Raw genomic sequence first — 17210 nt, 5'->3', positions numbered from 1 at the left:
CTCAACAGCCTAAAAGGATTTAGACAGAAGATCTGGTCTGGAAAGAGAGCTACTATCAGAGATAAGTTTCTATAGGTAAGACTTACCTACATAGCAGGGCAAACATTTGCTCTTTCTATTGTCCTGTGAATTGCCCTCTTCCCCTATGAAGCCCTGTTGAGCCATTATACCATTCCTTAGCTCAGAATGGCATATAAGCCTCATATATTTGCCTGCCTTTAGGTCTCATTTTTCACAGGGTTCCTGTGTATATGAGATTAAATTTGCTTTTTCCAAGATAATCTGTCTTGTGTCAATTTAATTATTAGACCAGCCAAAGATTCTAGAAGGGTAGAAGGAAAAAATATTTTCCATCCTGGCAGTGTATATATATATATATATATATATATATATACATACATACATATATATATACATATGTACATATATATATATATATATATATATATTGGAGAAGGCAATGGCACCCCACTCCAGTACTCTTGCCTGGAAAATCCCATGGGTGGAGGAGCCTGGTGGGCTATATATATATCACATCTTTATCCATTCATCTATTGATGGACACTTAGGTTGTTTCCAATATATTGGCTGTTACAATAAACATGGCAGTGTAGCTATCTTTTCGATATCCTATTTTCATTTTCTTCAGGCATATACCCAGGAGTGGGACTGCTAAGTCATAGAGTAGCTCTATTTTTAATTTTTTGAGGGACCTTCATACTATTTTCTATTGCGGAATGATGGCTGTCCCATCAATAGTGCCTAAGAATTCCCTTTTTGCTGCATTCTCACCAGTACTGTTCTCTCTTGTCTTCTTGATGATAGCCATCCTAACAGGAATGAGGTGATATCTTATTGTGATTTTGATTTGTATTTCCCTGATGATTAGGTGTTGAGCATCTTTTATGTGCCTATTGGCTATCTGGATGACTTCTTTGGAAAAATGTCTATTCTCTTCTGCCCATTTTTAAATTGGATTGTTTTGTTTGGTATTGAGTTGTGTGAGTTCTTTATGTATTTTGGATATTAACCCCTTAGATACATGGCTTGTAAGTATTTTCTCCCATTCCATAATGTTCCTGGGTCAGTTTTGGTTAGATGATATTTCTCCTTTCTTTTTTGTGAGCAGAGCAGGAAAAGCAACATGCTACAATTGTCTCTGACTCCATTTGGGCCATGATCATAGAGTGCCCTTGGAGTTCAGAAAACGTGATAAATACTGAGGTCAGCTTCAGTTTGAGCTCAGAAGTGACAGACTTTTCCCGTGATCAAACTTTAGCAGGCTCCTCTGAGACCTCTTCTCAACTAGGCCTTGTACCTGGGCCCTGTCTTCTGTCTGCCTAGTCCAATTGCAGCAAGAATCTTACTAAATCAGCTTAAAGAGACTCCCCTGTCCTTGATATCTGATCACCTTAGCTTGCCTTCAGTAAGAATCCTGTAGAGTTGGTTTAGCAAGAATCTTTCTACTCTTGATGTCTCCTTAGTAATTTTCCATCTACTGACCCTTCATTCTGCCCATTGGCTATAAATCCCCACTTGACCTCACTGTATTCAGAATTGAGCCCAAACTCTCTCCCCTATTGTGAAAGTCTTGATACTTGACACTTGATGGAGTCCAGAATATGCCACTGTGGCATTAAAATTATTTGGAGAAGAAGGTATTTGAGTTCCTGAAATCTCTTATCTGCCTAAAAGCAGAGTTTCTGCAAATAACTAAATTGTCATAAATCCTCTTTCTGGGAGCAACAAGGGAAGATTAACTTTTATCATCAGAGATGAGAAGCTTCTGGATCACATATAAACATATTTTGCAAAACTACCATATCTTCCATCTGTTCTCCTAAGGGCCTATTTATCATTCCAAAAAGTTATTTGTTTTCCCTTAAGCTCTCTTCTTCCTTTCCTTTCCCCTAATAAGATGGTACAAAAACCCCAATTCTAAATGCCTCCTTGAATCACATTTTTCTGTAAATTCCTGTACATACATACATGAATAAAAATCTGTCTTTTCTCTAGCTAATCTGTTGTAGAGGAGGAAAAAAATGTTTCTTCTACTGATCCTAGGTTTATTGGCTAGAGTCCTAAAGACTGACAAAATACAGATTAACAAGAGAAAATCAAACAGGTTTATTAATGCCTGCTAGGGGATTCCCTGGTAGCTCAAATGGTAAAGAGTCTGCCTGCAATGCAGGAGACCTGGGTTCGATCCCTGGGTTGGGACGATCCCCTGGAGAAGGAAATGGCAATCCCCTCCAGTATCTTTGCCTGGAAAATCCCACGGACAGAGGAGCCTGGCTGGCTATAGTCCATGGGGTCGCAGAGTTGGACAAGGCTGAGAGACTTCACTTTCATTAATGCCTGCATTGTGCATATACATGGGAACACTCAGTGATGAGGAGTTCAAACAGGTGTTTAGAACTTGGCTTACACAGTATCTTAACAAGAGAACGATACATTTTATTTAGTTTTTTGCCTGTACTGCATGGTTTTCAGGATCTTTGTTCCCCAACCAGGGATTGAACCTGGCCCAAGCAGTTAAAGTGCCAGGGAATTCCTGAGAACAATACATTTTAGAGAAGTGACAAGACAAAAGAAAAGGACCTTGAGTTTCTAAGAGTGGCAAATTGTGAGAAGTTAAATGTATGGGGCATTAATGACTTTGTTAGTAAAATTTTTATGTAGATCCCTCTGGGGCGACCTCTGGGATGATAAGTGTTTAGTTATCTCCAGCGATCCTTCCTAGTAGAGAGATGGGGGCATGGGTCTTCAGTTGCCTTCAGCTAAAAGAATTCTTATGCCAAAGTGGCATATTCTGGGCTTTTACATATTCTGCTACCATTTAGTGTCTTGTGTCACTTTAATTTGCAGGTTCCCAATCAAACTAAGATGATAGAGGAAAAGCTTTTCCTCCCCAATATAATTATTGCAATAGTACCTAATAAAAGTCTTCCTTGCCATTTTAATAAGTGTCAGAATCATTCTTTTCCCCTTCAACAGAAGGGATTTTAAGAGTCTGCAAGTTACTTTCTGCCTTAGCCTCTTCATTTTCCTAAAAATTTCCTTTGTTATAAAGGCTTACTATCCTATCTCTGCCACTATGCTCCTGAGGGCATTCAACAGGGTCCATTGCACTGGCCAGCTCATTTTATTGATTTAAATTTTTGTAATTTTTAAGCTATCATTTTTGGTGCCTTTGTTTACTGGGTCTTTCCAAACCTGAGATACTAGAGTATATAAATAACACTTTTCACTCATTTTCCTTGCTTTTTTGAGTCAATAAAAATGATTCAGAACATGTTTCACCTTCCAAACAAGTCATATTTACTAATAAATTAAGTGCAGGGTTGTTGCCATGCTGGCTTCTTGGGGATTCAATTTTATGCATTCAGTCAAGGGGGATTTTTGAGTATCTGTTTGCCAATCTTATGTTAAGCATTGGGATTACAGTTGAGAATGAGACCAACATGGTCCCTGCCCTTCACAGTGCTTACTATGAAGTCTAGTTTAGATAAATAAAAGCCTGGGCCTCTGCTCAGGCCATGTCTATGGGCAGAACCTCTGTGCTGGGATAATAAAGGCTGAATAAAGGCTCCTCCCCACCTTTTAGCCTTGCCCACCAGAGTAAGACCCAGCTTTCCCTACAGCCAGTCCCTTCCATCAGGAACCTTCCACAAGCCTCTTATCCTTATCCACCAGAGGGAAGAAAGAATGAAAATCACAATCACAGAAAACTAACCAAACTGATCACGATGGTGTGATCACTCACCTAGAGCCAGACATTTTGGAGTGCAAAGTCAAGAGGGCCTTAGGAAGCATCACTATAAAAAAGCTAGTGGAGGTGACAGAATTCCAGTTGAGCTATTTGAAATCCTAAAAGATGATATTGTTAAAGTATATTCAGTATGCCAGCAAATTTGGAAAACTCAGCAGTGGCCACAGTGGAAAAGGTCGGTTTTCATTCCAATTCCAAAGACAGGCAATGCCAAAAATTTTCAAACTACTGCACAATTGCACTTATTTCACACACTAGCAAAGTAATGCTCAAAATTCTCCAGGCTAGGCTTCAACAGTACGTGAACTGAGAACTTTCAGATATAGAAGCTGTGTTTCAAAAAGGAGGAGGATCAAATTGCCAACATCCATTGGATCATAGAAAAAGCAAGAGAATTCCAGAAAACCATCTATTTCTGCTTCATTGACTACACTAAAGCCTTTAAGTGTGTGAATCACAACAAACTGTGGAAAATTCTTCAAGTGATGGGAATACCAGACCACCTTATCTGCCTCTTGAGAAGTCTGTATGCAGGTCAGGAAGCAACAATTAGAACTGGACATGGAACAACAGACTGGTTCCAAATAGGGAAAGGAGTACATCAAGGCTGTATATTGTCACCCTGCTTATTTAACTTGTATGCAGAGTACATCATGTGAAACACTGGGCTGGATGAAGCACAAGCTGGAATCAAGATTGCCGGGAGAAATATCAATAACCTCAGATATGCAGATGAAACTACCCTTATGGTAGAAAGCGAAGAAGAACTAAAGAGCCTCTTGTTGAAAGTGAAAGAGGAGAGTGAAAAAGTTGGCTTAAAACTCAACATTCAGAAAACTAAGATCATGGCATGCAGTCCCATCACTTCATGGCAAATAGATGGGGAAACGATGGAAACAATGACTGACTTTATTTTTTGGGGCTCCAAAATCACTGCAGATGGTGACTGCAGCCATGAAATTAAAAGATGCTTACTCCTTGGAAGAAAAGTTATGACTAACCTAGACAGTATATTAAAAAGCAGAGACATTACTTTGCCAACAAAGGTCCATCTAGTCAAGGCTATGGTTTTTCCAGTAGTCATGTATGGATGTGAGAGTTGGACTATAAAGAAAGCTGAGCACCAAAGAATTGATGCTTTTGAACTATGATGTTGGAGAAGACTCTTGAGAGTCCCTTGGACTGCAAGGAGATCCAACCAGTCCATCCTAAAGGAAATCAGTCCTGAATATTCATTGGAAGGACTGATGTTGAAGCTGAAACTCCAATACTTTGGCCACCTGATGCAAAGAACTGACTCATTTGAAAAGACCCTGATGCTGGGAAGGATTGATGGTGGGAAGAGAAAGGGGACGACAGAGGATGAGATGGTTGGATGGCATCACCGACTCAATGGACATCAGTTTGAGTAAACTCTGGGAGTCAGTGATGGACAGGGAGGCCTGGCATGCTGCAGTCCATGGGGTTGCAAAGAGTTGGACACGACTGACTGTCTGAATTGAACTGAACTGAGCATAAGGATGCATGTATCTTTTTGAATTATAGTTTTGTCTGGATATATGCCCAGGAGTGGGATTGCTAGGTCTATTTTTAGTTTTCTGAAGAATCTCCATACTCTTTTCCATGGTACTGCATCAAGTTACATTCCCATCAACAATGTAGGAGGGTTCTAAAAGACATATTTGTAATCTTATTTTAATGATGTTGCTTTCATTATTATGTCACTGTTCAATATAAGAAGTTTCTTGACAAACTTTTCTTTAAAAAAATGAAAGGATATTCTAGAAGGAAAGTCATAAATAGTCTTGGAGGAAAGAAGCAGCATGGTGTATATGGAGAAGTACAAAGAATCTAGTACAGCCATTAAAATAAATCACAGATGGACTTCCCTGGCAGTCCAGTGGTTAAGATTCCTTGCTTCCACTGCAGGGTTCTTGTTCAGTTGCTAAGTCGTGTCCAGCTCTTTGCGACCCCATGGACTGCAGCCTGCCAGGCTTCCCTGTTCTTCACTATCTCCTTGAGTTTGCTCAAACTCATTTGCATTGAGTTGGTGCTGCCATCCAACCATCTCATCCTTTGTTGCCCCCTTCTCCTGCCTTCTATCTTTCCCAGCATCAGGGTCTTTTCTAATGAGTTGGCTCTTAGCATCAAGTGGCCAAAGAACTGGAGCATCAGCATCAGTTCTTCCAATGAATACTCAGGACTGATTTCCTTAAGAATTGATTAGTTTGATCTCCTTCCTGTCTAAGGACTCTCGAGAGTCTTCTCCAGCACCACAGTCGAAGGTATCACTTCTTCAGCGCTCAGCCTTCTTTATGGTCCAACTCTCACATCTACACATGACTAATGGAAAAATCACAGCTTTGACTACATGGACCTTTGTCAGCAAAGTAATGTCTCTGCATTTTAATATGCTTGGTCATATTAAAGCAAGCATCTTTTAAATTTCATGGCTGCAGTTACCATCTACAGTGATTTTGGAGCCCAAGAAAATAAAAATCTGCCATTGTTTCCACTTTCCCCCCATCTATTTGCCATGAACTGATGGAACTAGATGCCATGATCATAGTTTTTTGAATGTTGAGTTTTAAGCCAGCTTTTTCATTCCCCTTTCACTCTCATCAAGAGGCTCTTCACTTTCTGCCATTAGAGTGGTATCATCCATTTATCTTAGTCTGAGGTTGTTGATAGTTCTCCTGGCAATCTTAATTCCAGCTTGTGATTCATCTAGCCTGGCATTTCCCATGATGTACTCTGCACAGAAGTTAAATAAGCAGAGTGACAATATACAGCCCTGTCATACTTCTTTCCCAACTTTGAACCAGTCCCTTGTTCATATCCAGTTCTAACTGTTGCTTCTTGACCTGCATACAGGTTTCTCAGGAGGCAGGTAATGTGGTCTGGTATTCCCATCTCTTGAAGAATTTTCCACAGTTTGTTGTGATCCACACAGTCAAAGGCTTTGGCATAGTCAATGAGGCAGAAGTAGATGGTTTTCAGGAATTCCCTTGCTTTCTTTATGATCCAATGGATGTTGGCAATTTGATCTCTGGTTCCTCTGCATTTTATAAACCCAGCTTCTACATCTGGAAGTTCTTGGTTCACATACTGCTGAAGCCTAGCTTGAAGGATTTTAAGCATGACCTTGCTAGCATGTGAAATGAGTGCAATTGTACAGTAGTTTGAACATTTTTGGCATTGCCTGTCTTTGGGATTGGAATGAAAACTGACCTTTTCTAGTCCTGTGGCCACTGGTGAATTTTCCAAATTTGCTGACATATTGAGTGCAGCACTTTAACAGCATCATCTTTCAGGATATGAAATAACTCAGCTGGAACTGTGTCACCTCCACTAGCTTTGTCCATAGTAATGCTTCCTAAGGCCCACTTAATTTCACACTCCAGGATGTCTGGCTCTAGGTGAGTTACTATAAAGGGTCATTAAGTGACTATACTAGGTGAGTGCTTATCTGGGTCATTAAGATCTTTTTTGTACAGTTCTTCTGTGTATTCTTGCCATCTCTTCTGCTTCTTTTAAGTCCTTGCCATTGCTGTCCTTTATCATGCCCATCTTTGCATGAAATGTTCCCTTGGTGTCTCCAATTTTCTTGAAGAGATTTCTACTCTTTCCCCTGCTATTGTTTTCCTCTATTTCTTTGCATTGTTCATTTAAGAAGGCCTTCTTATTTCTCCTTGCTATTCTCTGGAACTCAGTTGGGTTCAGCCCCTGGTGGGGAACAAAGATCCCACATGCCTCACAGTGGGGCCAGAAAAAAAATTACAATCAGTCAATCACAGAGTTTTGAGTTCCTGAAGATGGTATTGAAAGGTTTTCTGTCTATACTGTGGTGGAGTGTTTGAAGGGGGCCATGCTGGTTATCTTCCATGTATTACCCTCCACCTACTTTCTTCTATTTCTCTGCCTTGCTGGGTTCTCTAAAGGCTGAGCCCTCATAGACTGCATCCCCTTGACTCTCACATCCCCTAGACTCTCAGAATTTTAGTTTTATATAACTGCATAGCTAACCATCCCAAACTTAGTGACATGACATAATCACAATCATTTATCATCTTTCACAGATCTGGGAGTTGACTGGGCTTGGCTAGGCAGTTCACAGTTGGGGATCTCTCATGTGGTTCCAGACAGGCAGCTGTCTGTTTCTGGAGTCATTTTGAAGTCTTCTTCACTCACTTATCTGGTTGTTGTGCTGGGTGCCAGCTGGGACCTCTGCAGGGGAGCTTTGCCTAAAGAAAGCCCACATGTGGGGCCTCTAGGTGGCTTGGGCTTTTTCAGAGCATGGCTGTGTCCCAAGAGTAAGCATCCCAAGAGAGAGCCAGGCGGAGGCTGTATTGCCTTTTATGGCCTAGTCTTAGAAGGTATGTGGCATTATTTCCACCACATTCTGTTTATTCAGTTCAGTTCAGTTCAGTCGCTCAGTCGTGTCCGACTCTTTGCGATCCCATGAATCGCAGCACGCCAGGCCTCCCTGTCCATCACCATCTCCCGGAGTTCACTCAGACTCACGTCCATCGAGTCAGTGATGCCATCCAGCCATCTCATCCTCTGTCGTCCCCTTCTCCTCCTGCCCCCAGTCCCTCCCAGCATCAGAGTCTTTTCCAATGAGTCAACTCTTCGCATGAGGTGGCCAAAGTACTGGAGTTTCAGCTTCAGTATCAGTTCTTCCAATGAACACCCAGGACTGATCTTTAGGATGGACTGGTTGGATCTCTTTGCAGTCCAAGGGACTCTCAAGAGTCTTCTCCAACACCACAGTTCAAAAGCATCAATTCTTCGATGCTCAGCTTTCTTCACAGTCCAACTTTCACATCCATACATGACCACTGGAAAAAAGGCAAGTAAATCTTTAAGGCCAGCCTACATTTAAGTGGAGGAGAATTAGATTTCACCCTTTGATGAGAGGATTGTAAAAGAATTTTAAACAGTTTTTCAAACCACTATGTCCTTTGACTTCTGCTTGGTTTTGGACAATGTATGTATGTGTTAGAATTTCTCCTTTCTTTTCAAGGCTGAATAGTATTCCATTTTATGTATATGCTGCATTTTGTTTCTCTATTCGTTCTCAATGGATACTTGGGTAGCTTCTACCTTTTGGTTGCTGTGAATAATGCTGATCTCAGTATTTTATAGGGCCTCTGTCCCAAGGTTTGTTTGTGATATATTTTTGGTCTGTCTTCAGGTATGAAGTCTCTGAAATCTTTGAGGGCATGTATCCCAAGGTATGACTCTGTGGTATTTAAAATCTTTTTCAGGGTACAGGTTTTAAAATGCTTTGATTGTCTGTGTTCCAAGATTTGAGTCTGAGTTAAATTATGTTCCATATTCAGTGTATGTGGTCACTGAAATCCTTCAGAGTCAGTATTTCACATGATTTAGGTCTGACTTATTTGGGAGGTCTGGGTTTAGGATCCAAAACCTTAGAACTTTTAGAGAATCTGTTCAAATTTGGTTTTAAGATATTTGGTGTAGGAAATCAGAGTGTGAGGTCCTTGAACTCTCTGAGTACCTGTGCTCCAGAGTTTGAATATGTACTCTCTGAAACCACTTCAGTATCTGTGTTTCAAAATATGAGTCTGAAGTATTTGGGAGTCTGTGTTCAGGGCCTCCTGAGGCTCTATGCCATTGAAGGGGTCCAAGTATTTAAACATTTGTGTTCGTAGTGTGAAGTCTCTGAAAATTTGAGGGTTTGTGTCATAAGGTTTGAGTCTGAGGTGTTTGTGGGTTCCTCTTAAAGGTGTCAAAGGTGGAGAAGCTCTATAGAGTCAGCAAAAACAAGACCTGGACCTGACTGGCTCAGATCATCAGCTCCTTATTGCAAAATTTGGACTTAAACTGAAGAAAGTAGGGAAAACCACTAGACCATTTAGGTATGACCTAAATCAAATCCCTTATGATTATACAGTGGGAGTGACAAATAGATTCAAGGGATTAGATCTGGTAGATGCCTGAAGAACTATGGATAGAGGTTCATAACACCTGTATAGGAGGTGGTGACCAAAACTACTCCCAAGAAAAAGAAATTCAAGAAGGCAAAGAGGTTGTGAGGAGGCCTTACAAATACCTGAGAAAAGAAGAAAAGTAAAAGGCAAAGGAGAAAGGGAAAGATATACCTAACTGAAAGCAGAGGTCCAAAGAACAGCAAGGAAAGATAAGAAAGCCTACTTAAGTGAACAATGCAAAGAAGTAGAGGAAAACAATAGATTGGGAAAGACTAGAGATCTCTTCCAGAAAATCAGAGATACCAAGGGAACATTTCATGCAAAGATACACAGTAAAAGACAAAAATGACAAGGACCTAATGGAAGCAGAAAAGATTAAGCAAAGGTGGCAAGAATACACAGAAAGTGAAAGTGAAAGTCGCTCAGTCCTGTCCAACTCTTTGCAACCCGATGGACTATACAGTCCATGGAATTCTCCAGGCCTGAATACTGGAGCGGGTAGCCTTTCCATTCTCCAGGGGATCTTCTCGACCCAGGGATTGAACCCAGGTCTCCTGCATTGCAGGTGGATTCTTTACCAACAAGGGAAGCCCAAGAATACTGGAATGGGTTGCCTATCCCTTCTCCAGCAGATCTTCCTGACCCAGGAATTGAACCGGGGTCTCCTGCATTGCAGGCGGATTCTTTACCAACTGAGCTATGAGGGAAGCCCAAGAATGCACAGAAGTGTACAAAAAAGGTGTTAATAACCCAGATAACCACGATGGTGTGGTCACTCACCTGGAGCCAGACATCCTGGAATGTGAAGTCAAGTGGGCCTTAGGAAGCATTGCTATGAACAAAGCTAGTGGAGGTGATGGAATTCCAGGTGAGCTAATTTAAAATCCTAAAAGATGGTGCTGTTAAAGTGCTGCACTCAATATGCCAGCAAATTCAGAAAACTCAGCAGTGGCCACAGGACTGGAAAAGGTCAGTTTTCATTCCAATCTCAAAGAAAGGCAATGCCAACGAATGTTCAAATTACTGTACAATTGCACACATTTCACATGCTAGCAAGATTATGCTCAAAATCCTTCAAGTTAGGCTTCAACAGTATGTGAACCAAGAACTATCTAATCATCTCACCCCCTGCCATCCCCTTCTCCTTTTGCCTTTAATCTTTCCAAGCATCAGGGTCTTTTCCAACCTTCAAATCAGGTGGCCAAAGTACTGGAGCTTCAGCTTCAGCATCAGTCCTTCCAATGAATATTTAGGACTGATTTCCTTTAGGAGTCACTGGTTTGACCTCCTTGCAGTCTGAGGGACTCTCAAGAGTCTCCTACAACACCACAGTTCAAAAGGATCAATTCTTCAGTGCTCAGCTTTCTTTATGGTCCAATTCTCACATCCATACATGACTAATGGAAAAACCATAGCTTTGACTAGACAGACCTTTGTTGGCAAAGTAATGTCTCAGGTTTTTAATATGCTGTCTATGTTTGTCATATCTTTTCTTCCAAGAAGCAAGCGTCTTTTAATTTCATGACTGCAGTCACCATCTACAGTGATTTTAGAGCCCAAGAAAATAAAGTCTGTCACTGTTTCCCCATCTATTTACCATGAAGTGATGGGACTGGATGCCATGATCTTCATTTTCTGCATGTTTAAGCCAGCTTTTTCATTCTCCTCTTTCACCTTCTTCAAGAGGCTCTTCAGTTCCTCTTTGCTTTTTGCCATAAGGGTGGTGTCATCTGCATATCTGAGGTTATTGATATTCTCCTGGCAATCTTGATTCCAGCTTGTGCTTCATCCAGTCTGGCATTTCACATGATGTACTCTGCATAGAAGTTAAATAAGCAGGGTGAGAATATACAGTCTTGATGTACTCCTTTCCCAATTTAGAACCAGTCCATTGTTCCATGTCTGGTTCTAACTGTTGCTCCTTCACCTGAATACAGATTCCTAAGGAGGCAGCTAAGATGTTCTGGTATTCTCATCTCTTTAAGAATTTTGGACAGTTTGTTGTGATCAATACAGTCAAAGGCTTTAGTGTAGTCGATGAAGCAGAAATAGATGCTTTTCTGGAATTCTCTTGCTTTTTTCCATGATCCAATTAATGCTGGCAATTTGATCTCTGGTTCCTCTGCCTTTTCTAAATCCAGCTTTGACAGCTGGAAGTTCTCGGTTCACATGCTGTCGAAGCCTCGCTTGGAGAATTTTGAGCATTAATTTGCCAGCATGTGAAATGAATGTAATTGTTTGATCGTTTGAACATTCTTTGGCATTGCCTTTTTTGGGGGATTGGAATGAAAACTGACCTTTTCCAGTCCTGGCCACTGCTGAGTTTTCCAAATTTGCTGGCATACTGAGTACAGCACTTTCACAGCATCATCTTTTAGGATTTAAAACATCTCAGCTGGAATTCCATCACCTTCACTAGCTTTGTTCATAGTGATGCTTCCTAAGGCCCACTTGACTTCACACTCCAGGATGTCTGGCTCTAGGTGAGTGATCACACCATTGTGGTTATCTGGGTCATTAAGACCTTTTTTCTATAGTTCTGTGTATTCTTGCCACCTCTTCTTAATATCTTCTGCTTCTGTCCTTCATTTTGCCCATCTTTGCATGAAATATTCCCTTGAAGAGATTTTCTTGAAGAGATCTCTAGTCTTTCCCATTTTATTGTTTTCCTCTATTTGTTTGCATTGATCACTTAGGAAGGCTTTCTTATATCTCCTTGCTATTCTTTAGAACTTTGCATTCAGATGGGTATATCTTTCCTTTTCTCCTTTGCCTTTCATTTCTCTTCTTTCTCAGCTATTTGCCTCCTCAGACAACAATTTTCCCTTTTTGCATTTCTTCTTCTTGGGGATGGTTTTGATCACCACCTCCTGTACAATGTTACAAATCTCTGTCCATAGTTCTTCAGGCACTCTATCTATCAGATCTAATCCCATGAATCTACTTGTCACTTCTACTGTATAATCGTAAGGGATTTGATTTAGTTTATACGTGAATGGTCTAGTGGTTTTCCCTACTTTCTTCAATTTAAGTCTGAATTTTGCAATAAGGAGTTCATGATTTGAGCCATAGTCAGCTCCTGGTCTTGTTTTTGCTGACTGTACAGAGCTTCTCCATCTTTGGCTGCAAAGAATATAATTAATCTGATTTCAGCATTGACCGTCTAGTGATGTCCATGTGTAGAGTCGTCGTTTGTGTTGTTGTAAGAGGATGTTTGTGTTGGAAGAGGAAAGGTATGTGTGGTGGGGTCTAGCTGTCTGCTGCTCAAAAGCCAATAAGCAGGCCAAGTTGGTGGAAGGGAAAGTTTGCTTTGTTTCAGATGCCGGCAACTGAGGGGAGAGGGTGGTGGACATCTGTCCAAAGGCTGACTTACCCCGTCCCCCAACAAGCAGTGGATGAGAGCATTTACAGACAGAGCGGGGGGGGGGGGGGAGGTTACATGCAGAAACAGCACAGTCATCTCTAACGGTCATCTTCAATTGGTCATCAGTGGTCTGACTAGCATCATCTTGGTTGTTTTAGGTACAATTAATCTTTAGTTCTGGGGTGCACTTGTTCTCATTTCTTTGAGGTCAATTCTTGGAATTGTGGCAGCTCATGTCCTGGTTATCATGTAGTTAACTTTTCCAACTGGGGTTTTAGTATCTATAAGACAGTGCACAGGATATGGCTCAGAATACTATCTATATAATACTATCTATGTTTAATGACTACATTATTATTATTTAGTCTCTTTTGACTGTTTTCCTTTGTTTCAGCTTTTCTCACTTCTCTGATTAAACTTCTTTGAAGTTTTCCACAGGCAAAAGGCAGGCAGAGGACATGGTGGGGGGGGGGGCAAGGACTCTATGGTCCTGCTCCGTTTCAATCCCCCTTTTTCTTTTATATTCCTCAATCTTGAGGAGGGACGGGTACAGAACAAGAAAGGCAATAAGCTTTCATAGTACCTGGACAAACATTTGAAAATTGCTAGACATATTACAGTGAGTGTAATAATCAAAATCCACCTTTGTGCTATTTTTTATCTTAATGATTCAAGCAGATGTACAGTGTATGTTTAATAGGTGACAAACAGGCTGTTTTGGTTAGCCTAAAATTCAAATTAAATCATGTATTGGCCAGAATGGACTTTCCCATACCTCAAAATATGAATATTTTTTCCGTCATTTTCTCCTTTTAAGTTGCAGCTCTTTCCATAGAGAGCATTGATCCAACATTGCTAAAGCCGTTTATTTGCCTGCTCTGGGTCCATCCATGTCCCTCGGTGCTAGGCCTCCTTTTTAGTTATATATTTGCCTAGTTGTCCATGTTGGGGAAAAACTAACCAGATATCATAAACAGGCTCAGAGGTACCTCAATAGGGGAATGCCTTATAGGCCATACATTTTATCATTCATACCCAATTGTCACACAAACATTGTTCGTGTGCTTTAAGTAGTACACGCAAAGCCAGCAGTGTTACACATCAAGAGCAGTTATACTCTGTAACAACTTTACTGGACAATTTTCCAACTCTGAACATTGGGGTCAAAGTATGATTAGAAACAAAACAATTACTTTCCATTAGAAGTCTCTGTTGCCAAATCAGATCAATATTCCAGGAGAACTTTTCTTTCTTAGCAGAAAAACCAACTTCAGTCTTGCATTAGTTTACTGTTAATAAAATTCGTATACCTAATTACATTTAGTCTAATCTTATTCCTGGCAATGTACACAATTGTTTTTTTTCAAAATTCCTTTTTCACAAACCTTTTGTCACTTTCTAGATCCAAACAAATTTATCCTGTATTTCTTTATCCAGAAACAAAAAACTATAGGACAAAATTATTATCATCATTTTTCATCAACAAAAATATCTCCATTCTTTATACCTTCTCTTTGTTGACAACATATATCCTACTTGCTTTACATACCAAAATGCTTTGCTTATCATTTTTACATATCACAATTTTTAACCCTTCAAAGTTTTAACAAAAACAAGTGATTGAAATGTTACACCAACATTTTGTGATTGGCAAACTTAAGAACATATTTCATAACCTCAAAAAATATACTTTTTTTTACATAGGGTAATTTTTATTCAGTGGCACAACACATATGTTTAATAAACCCAAACATCTTTAGTTTCCCTCTTGGTCTTACAAGAATACAAAAGTAGGTAATCAGTTTATGGATTATAGCCAGAATAGCCAAATTATACATTCAATTTTAAAGCCTTTTTTCTTTTGTCTAGTAAACCTAAGGCTGAAGATCTAGGCAAAGTAGACTGTGTTTGTATTTTAATGGCATGATAAGCAGCAACCTCAAGCTTTTTCCCAGGCATATTTTTGTTTTCTCGGGGTCTGAAAAAGGTGTTTTATCAAGCTAGCTTTCCCTAACTGCATATGCAAAAAGAAACAGTTTTTTTGAATTTCATGTTTCATCTTAACCAGTCTTCTCTGAAGTCTGAAGAATACTATAGCCATACATTGCCCCCCCAAAAAAATCATGTTTCTTTTTTAGTCATAAATTCACAGCTAAAATTTTTCTTAATGAATTGAACCTAAATTTCCCATTTTACATAAGGCAACAAGAATACCAATCATGCATATGGAATACACGCTCACACACCAAATGATAGATCTGTCATAAACCCTCTCCCAGGGTGACCGGTACAGTCCCAAACAAATACTTCCCCAGCACAAATAGTCCTCAGTGGTAGTTAGATGTCAGAACCAACTGGCAAAATACCCAAATGACACTCGGTGCTCACAAATGGTCCTCAACGGTAGTCAGGTGTCAGGTGTCAGAACCAATTGGCAAGAATACCCAAATAGCACTTCATGCTCACAAACGGTCCCCAATGGCAGACAGACATCAGAATCAATTGGCAAAAATGCACATATAGCAGTCAGTGCTCATGAACGATCGTCAACATCAGACACATGTCAGAACCAACTGGCAAAATGCCCAAATAGCACTAGCGCTCACAAACAGCCTAAATAGCAGTCCTCGACAGCAGTCAGAACCAATTGGCAAGAATGCCCAAATAGCACTAGCAATCACAAATGGAAAGGTTGACCCTGTGCACACCGGTGGACTTACCCAGCCTTGGAGCTTGTCAGCTAGTGCCAAATGCAAGTTTCCATTCCACCAAGAAAAAGCACAAGCTTGCAGCCAATGCCGAGCGGGGGAGAAGCAGGGAGGATCCTCAAAACAAATGGTTTTGGCAGCTGCTAAAAACATCCCCCAAATCCCCTACCTGGGGCTAGCTAGCCACGAGCAGCAGGCTAATACATTGTCATGGCCATAGCTCTCCCCTGGAAGACCCAGGAGAGCCAGGTGCCATGAAAGTTCAGGAGCCAGCAGTAGCCAGTCATAGCCAGCCCCACGTTAGGTGCCAAAATCTGTTACCGAAAGGTATGCGTGGGGGTGGGGGGTCCAGCTGTTTGCTGCTCAAAAACCAATAAGCAGGCCAGGTTGGTGGAAGGAAGGTTTGCTTTATTTCAGGTGCCGGCAACTGTGGGAGAGGGTGGCAGACATCTGTCCAAAGGCTGACTCGCCCCACTTCCTCCCAACAAGCAGGGGATGAGACCACTTACAGACAGAGTGGCAGGGGGAGGTTACATGCAGAAATAGCATAGTCATCTCTAATAGTCATCTTAGATTGGTCATCAGTGGTCTGACTAGCATCATCTTGGTTGTTTTAGGTACAATTAATCTTTAGTTCTGGGGTGCACTTGTTCTCATTTCTTTGAGGTCAATTCTTGGAATTGTGGCAGCTCATGTCCTGGTTATCATGTAGTTAACTTTTCCAGCTGGGGTTTTAGTATCTATAAGACAGTGCACAGGATATGGCTCAGAATACTATCTATAGCCCTTGAGAAAGAACTAAAGGTCCTTGACTATGTTTAATGACTACATTATTATTTAGTCTCCTTTGACTGTTTTCCTTTGTTTCAGTATTTCTCACTTCTCTGATTAAACTTATTCCTTGACTGAAGTTTTCCACAGGCAAAAGGCAGGCAGAGGACATGGTAGGGCGGGGTGGGGGGGCAAGGACCATAGAGTCCTGCTGCATTTCATCTGCTAGGACCAGTGCGTTCACTTGGCAAACTCTGTTAGCCTCTGCCCTGCTTCATTTTGTACTCCAAGGCCAAACTTGCCTGTTACTCCAGGTATCTCTTGACGTCCTTCTTTTTTCTATAGTTCTTCTGTGTATTCTTGCCACCTCTTCTTCATATCTTCTGCTTCTTTTAGGTCCATACCATTTTTGTCCTTTATTGTGCCCATCTTTACATGAAATATTCCCTTGGTATCTCTAATTTTCTTGAAGAGATCTCTAGTCTTTCCCATTCTATTGTTTTCCTCATTTGTTTGCATTGATCACTTAAGAAGGCTTTCTTATCTCTCCTTGCTATTCTTTGGAACTCTGCACTCAAATGGGTATATCTTTCCTTTTCTCCTTTCCCTTTCCCTTCTCTTCTTTTCTCAGCTATTTG

General features: G+C 40.7%; 1 protein-coding gene across 1 annotated transcript in view; it reads right to left on the bottom strand.

Moving 5' to 3' along the window:
- The window catches only part of LOC123331802, a 66473-nt gene extending 50011 nt beyond the window's left edge, over nt 1–16462 (bottom strand). Inside the window, exon 1 of the transcript XR_006548580.2 lies at nt 15814–16462. The gene's annotated coding sequence lies outside the window, so the exon portion shown is untranslated. The remainder of the gene's footprint in view (nt 1–15813) is intronic.
- Nucleotides 16463–17210: the final 748 nt, after the last annotated feature.

Source organism: Bubalus bubalis, chromosome X (genome assembly GCF_019923935.1).
Source record: "Bubalus bubalis isolate 160015118507 breed Murrah chromosome X, NDDB_SH_1, whole genome shotgun sequence".
Lineage (NCBI taxonomy): Eukaryota > Metazoa > Chordata > Mammalia > Artiodactyla > Bovidae > Bubalus > Bubalus bubalis.
Note: the sequence above shows the minus strand (reverse complement) of the source record. Positions and strands in the feature narration are given on the sequence as shown.